This window comes from Sphaerodactylus townsendi, linkage group LG07, assembly GCF_021028975.2.
Source record: "Sphaerodactylus townsendi isolate TG3544 linkage group LG07, MPM_Stown_v2.3, whole genome shotgun sequence".
NCBI classification, from domain to species: domain Eukaryota; kingdom Metazoa; phylum Chordata; class Lepidosauria; order Squamata; family Sphaerodactylidae; genus Sphaerodactylus; species Sphaerodactylus townsendi.
Genome location: NC_059431.1, coordinates 79,092,892 through 79,103,071, shown reverse-complemented (window position 1 = coordinate 79,103,071; position 10,180 = coordinate 79,092,892). Strand labels below are relative to the sequence as shown.

Sequence of the window (10,180 nt, the reverse complement as noted above, 5' to 3'; positions counted from 1 at the left end):
GAGGACCCAAGGAACATGCCCAAGGAGGAGGAGGAGGGGGCAGGGCTGCTCCACGACGCTTTTATACGAACCGCCCCGCTCCTGTCTCCGTGTGTGCTGCTGCTGGTGACTCACGGGCGCCTGGACGGCCTCTGGTTGGCTCTTGAGCGCCTCCAATCCCAACCGCCTGTCCTAATTTCCTGATCCACGCAACCTGCAGCCGCAGCTGTGCGCGCTCCACACGGCCAGCGGGGCCAGGCAGGCAGGCAGGCAGGCAGGCAGGCGTTCATTCGGCCAGCCGCGCCGCCACCGCCGTCCACGCCCAGTCGGTGCTGATGAGGCGCACAGGTGGACCGCCGCCTCCTCCTCCGCCCAGCTGATTAGGAGCCCCCCGGAGACCGGCTCACGACGGTAAGGTGCGACTTTGCCTACTCTGGTGGGAGGGATCGCGTGACTCTCTGCGCGCCCAGTGTCCATTCCCTTGCTGGGATTCCGTGCAAGTGCGCTTAACGCAGACGGATCGTTGTGCGTGTGGCACTATTGCCCCTTTGGTTTTTAATTGTTATGCCCTCGCAAGTGACTGACTGTCGACCGACCAAAACATGCTGACAGTCTGATCCTGAATCTGTTTACTCAGAAGAAACTCCCACTTCTGCTGTGTGATTTACTTCCAGGTAACTAACGTTCCGGACATCAGTCTGCCCAACCTTGATAAATAAATCCCGTTGAGTTCAGCGTGGTTTATTCTGAAGGACGTGTGACATTCTGCCCTGTCCAGAAGTACACATGATCTAGGTCAATGGGACTTCCTCTCAATTTAGTGTGTCTTACAATAAGAGCCTTAAACCTCCCCCTTTCTGGGAAAGACTCCCATGTCGTTACTGCAGAGTGTTCGTATTATCTCTGTCACTGTGTGAAAGTTATGATTCCATCTCAATTATTATTGTGACTGCCATTTTTTAAAGCATTAGGTGCCATCTCCCATGAACTTCCATAGTCCAGTCAGGGAAAGATGAATAAATGGTTGATGCTTGCCTGCTGTCAGGGCCTTTTGCCCTCTGGCAGGCTTTCATTTGTGTATTTTAACAATAGCATGAGAGGCAGACAATTCACAAGTTCAGGTCCCTAGCATCTTTTTTTTTAAAGCATGCTGCTTTTAGCCTTATGTATTGCAACATGTGCACTTTGCCACTAAACTGTAGCCCCTCCTACCTTATCCATTCATAGAAATTAAAATGCTAAGATCTGGTACTGTTACACTTTGGTGAGGATGTGATCAACAGTAATTGCTTCCGCACTGACGGATTGGCTTGGATCCACTGACTCGAACATTCCTTCAGATGCAATCATTTCTTCCAGCACACTACAGCTTTCTCCCCTACCCTCTGGAAAACAAAATGCTGTTGTTGGAGGTCTCTATACCCCAAGGGGAAAAACCTTGTGGAGACATTTGAGACTGCAGTGGAAGGGAGTAGAAAAAGTGGCGCCCTGTGTGTGCAGAAATGGTTCTGTCTATGGAAATACTATCCAAGCATTTATGCAGCTAATTTGTAATCCTGATTTTAGTACAATCAGTTCCTGATTTACATTTCATGCAGAAATAGGGTTTGCTACACAGTGCAGTGACTGCAAAGCTACAACATACAGTGTTGCTGCATAAAGCTGTTTTGAAGAGGTGTATTTTAGTGATTTGTCTGTTATTTAACATGTACAGTTAGACACGTGTCCCTAAACATGTCATGCATCTCACATGTAAGGAACAGATGCTCTTCCCTAAACACTGAGATGCACCTGAAGCTGCCTTATACTAAATCAGACCATTGGTCCTTGAAGGTCAGTATTGTCTATTCAGACTGGCAGCAGCTCTCCAGGATCTCAGGCAGATGCCTTTCACAGCACCTAATGCTAAGTCTTTTGGAAATGCCAGGGCTTGAACCCGTGCCCTTCTGTATGCCAAGCGAATGCTCTTCCACTGAACCACAGCCCCTTCCCATAGGGCACTCAGGGGCAACCAGCTTGTTGTTTTGCAATGCATAGTTGGGGACATGTGTCTGAATTCACACATGTATTGTTCACATGAGCCAACAATGACTGGTGCATAAAGCACTTCTTGCTTCACACACTTGCCAAAAGCTGGAGAATTGTACAACTAGCCCTTCACACCCAAAACTATTTCAAATTTGCATCGTTGCTATCCCATCCCACCCCCCAAAATTTTTTCACTGAATGTATCCAAGTCTTTAAGGAGGTCTAGTTATCTACTTTTGTTCTGAACTGATATATTTAGGATTAGGGATCCTATAGACATGCCACTGAATTTAAAAGTAAAGCTGACCAAACCTCACTAATCATAGAGATATTGCATCAATTTTGATGCAAGAATGTTTGTCTTTTTGGTTAGCGAATCTCAGTCAGAGCTTGCATGTGAAGAAATGCATCTTACAAAACTGCTGTAATGGAAATTGGTTGGCTGCCTGTGGCTCTTTTATTTGTTGTCTGTTTGGTCTTTTGTACCCATAACACAGAGAGACCCAGCACAGTGTAGAGTTTCAGGTGTTGGAGTAGGATCTGGGACACCCAGCTGTGAATCCCTACCGTGCCATGGAAACTTGCTGGGTGACCTTGGGCCAGTCACACACTCTCAGCCTTTTGCAGCAAGCTCCCCCAGCTCCTTCTCTTAAATAGTGTGTTTTGTTTGAATATGTGATTTTGAAACCTTCTCATGCATGGCTCTACTTTCCAACATTAATAATGTTGCGAACTGGAATTTGGTTGGAATCTTACTTAAAATAACAAGTCCATGCAACTGAAGAAGAAAACTGCTACTTGTGCATTCTCTCATCTAGGATTACACTTAATTGTTAATTTTACAAAATGCTATGGAGGGATCCTATAATGAAAGGTTTAACTCATGTTTAAGAGAGAAATGCTTTTCATTTGTACAGTTTCAACATTCAATTATAAGCCATACAATAGAACAAAGAAGAGAGAGCAGAATAATACAGAAGTTACCCTGATCATGGAATAATTTTTAGAACCAATACATCTGTAATTCTGAAACCACTTGAAAGCTCATAAATATCATTAATTTGGATGGGATACATAAACTGCAAACAGCTTCAGGATTAGTAGGTATATCTGTTTTTTACTGTCTTCTATTGTAGTAGACCTCCTTATTTAAGTAACATATTAAATTTGTTTAGATATAATTAGGAAGATATTAAATTGGCTGGATACTTAAGAGCATAAGGGAAGGCAATTCAGGATTTTTCATAATACCCAGATAAAGGGTTGCTAAGTGACAAAATATATACTTTTATAAGTAAGTGTCTGTAATACCCTATAAGTATTTTGAAATTTCCAGACCATAAAGATAGCTTGTTACTTTTTGTTTAATGGTGTTTAAATAGGAATTGACAACGTGAGAGTCTTGAATGCCCTTCTGTCCATGTGGGGCATAGAATGTGTGGTCCTTGGGCCAGGATGATGCATCATTTCCCAAGAGGCAGAGTGCTACAGGAGAGCACTGCTTGCATCTTTGGAGAATTGGCTATGCTGTGACACAAAAGACAGGCCACTTCAAAGTTCATGTGAATATTAAACAAATAGAAAATTAAATCCAACAATGACATTTTGGGGTATCTGGGCAAAGGTACTTCATTATCTGTCTGCCCCTGAATAAAGTTTCTGGCAACATGGCATCCAGGAAGTGCTTGCTTGCTTTGCTTCATCCTTTGTCATTGTTGCCACCAGCCTTCCATAGCTGGCTTACTTTGACAAGAATGGCTAGTCCTTGGAGAGTGCAAGCAGCATGCTTCTTTAACAGTGGCATTTTGGGGAGTGATGCATCTTGCTGCCCTACAAAAGGTGTTCACAGTCTCCATTACCAAACTGGAAATTCCTATAAAGGGGAGAAAGACAAACTAGAACATCTGGTTTGATGGTGATGAAAGATGAACAGACCAATCTATGATAAAGGATGGACAGACCATGCTTGGTGACTACAACACTAGGGCAAACATAAAATATAACATACTTAAATTCTATGTACTCCTATACTCTTTCTCACTGAAAGTTGAAAGGAGATTTGTGAATTAATCCACCATTTCCAGGACCTTCTTTGTTCTAGAATTCTCCGCTTGGGTCCTAGTTCCTTGGGGACAGAACTAGGTAAGCACAAGGACCCAAGTGGAACATTCTGGCACAACAAAGGTCCAGGATATGGTGGATTAATTCACAAATCTCCTATCATCTTTTGGCAAGAAACAGCATACTGCCTAAGAGGAAAGTTCAAGTATATCTATAGAAACAAGAGGCAACGTTACTAGTAATTTGGCTGTCACTCATCACCCGTCAATATATTGCTTCTGCATGGAAAGCACTGATGAATATATTACTCAATCCAACCACAGTTCCACAAATGAGGCATAAGGACAGTCCCAGAGTCTCTGCAATCACCCTCACCATTTAGAACTCAGAGGTTTCCTTGGGGAAGAATTCTAGTCCTCTTAAGTGCAAATAATTCAGCACATGTAATGTTAATATCATTGCCTATAACACTGTTGATATTGGTGTCAGTGTGAGGGGAGCAAACCTGCAAAGGTGAAGGGAGGAATCCACATGGATAAGGAAGAACGGAAACTGCAACACCAACTTTGTTGAGGCCATACTAGGTTCACCATGAAAGACTATGCAGTGGGGTATGCTAAAGTCGTCCTGGATCCTGCTCTGAGGAGCTGCAAGTGTGTATAATATCTATGCTTATGTACTTACATAAACAGCTAGAATGATAATGAAGGCTTGAGGTAGACTGTGTCCTTAAATTGGGACTCTTTAGTTTGGAGAGGAGGCGGCTGAGGGGGGATATGATTGAAGTCTATAAAATTATGCATGGGGTAGAAAATGTTGACAGAGAGAAATTTTTCTCTCTTTCTCACAATACTAGAACCAGGGGGCATTCATTAAAAATGCTGGGGGGAAGAATTAGGACTAATAAAAGGAAACACTTCTTCACGCAACGTGTGATTGGTGTTTGGAATATGCTGCCACAGGAGGTGGTGATGGCCACTAACCTGGATAGCTTTAAAAGGGGCTTGGACAGATTTATGGAGGAGAAGTCGATTTATGGCTACCAATCTTGATCCTCCTTGATCTGAGATTGCAAATGCCTTAACAGACCAGGTGATTGGGAGGAACAGCCGCAGAAGGCCATTGCGTTCACATCCTACATGTGAGCTCCCAAAGGCACCTGGTGGGCCACTGCAAGTAGCAGAGAGCTGCACTAGATGGACTTTGGTCTGATCCAGCTGGCATGTTCTTATGTTCTTAGATGAACCCAATAAAACATGGACTAATTTTAAAGTATACTCGATGGTAGTGACAATGAAACAACACATTTTTTGCCACCATTGCATCAGCATATGTTCAGATGGTCAAAATCTTGTTGAGAGATTTCTGAGAGTTCTGTGACTAGCCCAAGGTCACCCAGCAAGCTTCATGTATAGGAGTGAAGAAATGAACCCACTTCACCAAAGTAAGAGTCCAGTGCTGTTAACCACTAAACCATTTGTTTATTATTTATAAATATTTATACCCCGCCTGGGGGAGAAAGCCCTGCTGCATGCCACTGCTCCCTGCACTTTGGTGGGTGAAGGTACCTTCCCCTGTGACCTTAGTTCCCAGGCAGGAACATACAGGTGTAGGCACTGTTTCAGGTAGGCAGTGCCAAAATAGTTTAGGGCTTTGTACATCAATGTCAACAACTTGAATTGGGCCCAGGACCAAATTGGGAATCAGTACAGTTCCTTAAGGACTGGCAAGATTAGCCAGCTGTATCCTTTTTTGGGCAGAGATGTTCTGACCTTTGTGGTGCATTTCCTGGGTATATTTAGACTGGATTACTCAAAGACATTCTACATAGGGTTGTCCTTGAGAAGTATTTAGGAAACTTTAGTTGGTGCAGAATGCTGCAGCCCGGATGTTGATTGAAGTAGGTTGTAGGTTCACTCCATTCTTGATCTGTCTACATGGGCTGCCATCTGTTTCATTCAAGCGATTTGTATTGACCTTCAAAGCTCTACATGGTTTGGGACCAACATCTTTGCAGAAGATGGCAACAGAAGGGAACTGATAAATCTCTCTGGTGAGAGCATTCCAGAATTTTAATGCCATGACTAAGAAAGCCCTCTCCTGGGTTGCCATTCCTCATCTCAGCAGGAGAAGGCATCTGAAGCAAGACCTCTGAAAATTACTATAGAGGTTAGGTACATTGTTCCCTTCTGTTGCCATCTTCTGCCAGTGGGTGAAGATAGTGATTCCCCTTCCTTCCTGGCCAGCATTTTAGCTGTTGTTTTTGGTTTTGTACATATATTTCAGCTCTCATTTTAATTGTAATAATAGTGTGATTTTGTTGGGTCTTCAGTTTCATTACAGCATGTGGAAGGTAGAGGAGGAGAAGAAACTCACGAGCCCTACAATTAATGAGGATCACATTGTAAACTTTTGTTTGCTCAGGTCATTGGAATAGCAGTTGGGGTCTCTATAAAGCAATAGAGACCTTTTGGGGATCCTGCTAACAACAATAATGTTAGACAGGGGCAGCAGAATTAGAACACAAGCATCTCTTCTGTGTTGACTAATTTTCCCTACCCACACAGAAACAGCAGGAAATAGGAAAAAATACCTGTGAGAAAAGTATTTGCTAGTTCATCTCATGACCCAGCTCCTCATCTCCATAGCACAGTAGAACTGTAGAGACTTGACTGATCCTGTTTCAGTTTTCTAAATAGATTTTTTTTGGCTAGGGTTTCCCAGGGAAAACAGCTAGGGAAAGTCCTACACGTACAGCTGAGTGATCTTTGTGATAGTCAAGCTGAGTGACTGGTCCTGGGTCAGTAGCTTCATTGTAGTATCTGTCTGACCCAATCATGTCCCAGGGTACTTTATATTTTGCTTAGCCCCATTCATCCTTTCCCATGACATCCCATCTATGTTCATTACAGTGGTCACCAGTGAGTGGTTGCTGTCTGTTTTCTCAGGTCACTTTATCCTCTCTCTCCTGAGCACTTCATAACACTCAACTCTTAGGTTAATTACCACACATAACCTGTAATTAGTGAGATGGGATAATTTTGACAATGAAGTGCTTGGGCCTCCTCTGTCCCCTTTGCTAGTTCTGCAGTAGTAACACCATGGCCAACACATCAGCCTTAGTCCTCGTGGAGTGTTTTGATGGTGCTCTCATAATTAAAACATAGGAGGTAAATAGTAATTGGTGGAAAGGCTTCAATAGTCATAGTGAAAACAGAGGGAACCCTGAGACATGTACAGGTTTTGTTGTTTAAGTTGTTTTGTGAGTTCTGATCATGTCACAAAGGAATTGTATTGTCAGTCTTTGTGTTTCTGCAAGGTATTTGTGTTTCAAACAGAGAAACAACAAATACAGTTGTCCCCTATCCATGCTGGGTAATGTGATCCCTATGATGTTATTGTCCAAGATGCCCTCTGAGAGGACACAGGAGTCCTGATAGAGCAATAAGATGGGCAGTCTCAAAAGTGGAAGAGCTGGTTTCTTACCGGTTACTCCTATTAGGGTTGGCAGAGTTGGTTTCATCAGTGGTCTGTACAGCATGGTGAGGTAGACTGTGTCCTTGCCCAGAGGTGCAGCTGGGCCATACTGCACCTGGTGCACACTCTGCATTTCCCGCCCCCCCTCAGTGGTGCCCTGCTCCCCCACCCCCGCCCCCACATTTATTATTCCTGAGGTACATACTGGTTCTAGCCAATGAAGAGTTCTCCTTGTTCCAGTTACAAAAGAACAACCAACACGAATAGCTTACCTTCTTTCAGTGCAAAAATAGGAAGATAAAAGAAGACTAGTATTAGCAGAAGAATGCTAAATAATTGGTTATATTAAACAAATACTTTCTTTAGGGTCATTTTAACTCTACCCTTGTTAAACAAAAGTTTAATATTTGAACAAATTACAGAATTTTCTTCCTAACATGATTTTAGCACATTAATGATTAATGTTTCCTTTTGGGTGTTTAGTGAAATGATCCTGAAGATGGCAGAAGATGTGGAGGTTTCTGAGAAAGAAGATGAATCAATTGGGTGGAGGTAATGTTCTGGAAACTGACAAAAGGGAAAAGATGTTGCATCATCTGGAGTGTACATCTTCATCATCTTTGCTGTCCTGACATATTATTTACATCCAGCTGCAAAAAGATATATTACCTCAAGTGATGGGAAGCTCTTTAAAGAATGTTGGTTACCAACACCAGTTTGATGTAAACAGATAAAAATTGTAATGATTACTATAGATGTTTCCCTCTGCATGATAAAGATTTGGTTTACAATTCAAACTGCCAAGGAAAATTAAGAGGTAGATCCAGGACACCTTTTGGAATACAAACTATATACAGAAACAGTTGCTATTAGCAATCTGGTATTTTCTTTATTTACAAGTAACTTTTCGTATGATCAGTATTCAGATAAATTATTGGATGAACTATTGAGTCACTGTACAAATCTTGTAGCCATTAAACATTTTTCATGCCCATTGAAAGACTGAATTGTGGATTATTCTCTCTTTTTCTTTTTTTGCAAAAAATAAAGAAACAAGATTGATTCTGTGTACCAGTGCATAGTAATGTTGAGCTTCTTCAAATGTTTTGCTTGAGACAACAGAAGTTCAAAATGAATTCCTTCCTCTTTCTAATTGTTTTGCTGTTTCTGTAATGAATTGCAATGTATGCTACTATATTAAATTCATTTGGATTGGTCTTTCAGGAAACTTTATGATATAGTAATACTTTACTAAACTTTCATGCAGGATTGATAATAAATTATTTATCTACATTATGTTAATGAAAGTTTTATATGAAGCTGTGAGATATTCATACTACCCTTGCATTTTACCAGTGGTTAGACAGATTACATGAAATGCTGTACTTCTCGTTCAATGTTTTTTTGCTGTTGCAGGGTTATGCAAGGCAGTGGGGACTCACTCCTCAAGAGTATCATTCCGAAGGCATTTGAACTAAGCAGACATCTTTGGAGTCTTGTCTTGGTCCAACGGCCTGGACTTTTGCCATAATCCTACTGCCTCTGAAGTTTAATTACAGTGAACCATGATAATTCCCACACGAGAACTGGAAATAATCAGAACAATGGAAGGTATGAAGGATCTGAATCAAGCCCCACCCATACACTCTCCTGACTTGAGAAGCTTACTTCAGACAACTGTAGGCTGCAGTTGCAGCCTCATGAGCTTAGGAGGGATGCCACCAAAGCAGGCTGTGTGACTTTGCATTTTAAGCTCATAGTACCATCTGTATCATAAGAGCATAAGAAAAGCCATACAGGCAGCAGAAAGTTGAACGCTGGGCTTTATCTTTAGATAAAGCTGTAAAATCCAGCTCTATTATAGTATTTTTCCCCTGCTTCCACGTGGTGATGATTCTGTGTAATTCTTTGCTACTGTAAATGCAGAGGCATTCTAGGTAGCAACAGTATGTTCACATGGGTTTTTTCTTCACACATTCCTTGCCTTAACCTCTGCACCCATGTCACCAGAGGGCTTTTCTGGACTTTTTTTTTTAAATGGCAATTTCTAGATCACTATGGCATTGTAACAATCTTTCACCACAATCTACTCACTCCTATTAGTTTTTGAAAAAAAAGTAAGTTTATAGCCCTTTTTGTGGTAGGAATCCTTTTGAAAAGATTGTATCAAGTCATCTTTCAAAGCCCATCAAAACATGGGAAACCCAGAAAGTAGATGGTTAGGGGACAATCTCATGTAAACACTTCAAAACAAACAAATAAACCCCAAACATTAGTTTGGATGTCAAAGTGGAGCATTTATTTAGTACTGGTGTCTTTGGATGCAAATGCAAGAAAACATTGTGGCCAGAAATATGAGCAACGTCTAGATTATTGGTTATACACATTTCCTTGGAACAGCTACAAACAAATGAAATGGTTGGCCAAATCAGACAAAATGTTTTTACTAGATTGTGCTGTTAGGAATGTCAGACTAGGATATGGGAAACCCAGGTTTGAATCTCCACTCTGCCATGGAAACTTGCTATGCGACCTTGGGCCAGTCACACACTTGACTCTGGCAAGTATTTGGATGGGAGACCTCCAAGGAACACCAGGGATGTGATGCAGAATCAGGCAATGGCAAACCACCTCT

The 10,180-nt window shown here is 41.9% G+C and overlaps 1 long non-coding RNA gene across 1 annotated transcript; it reads left to right on the top strand.

Annotated features, from left to right (window-relative positions):
* Positions 1–108: 108 nt before the first annotated feature.
* LOC125436224 lies at positions 109–8,539 on the top strand. The gene is made up of 2 exons (XR_007245021.1): positions 109–390; positions 8,029–8,539. It is a non-coding gene; the product is annotated as an uncharacterized LOC125436224 (long non-coding RNA).
* Positions 8,540–10,180: the final 1,641 nt, after the last annotated feature.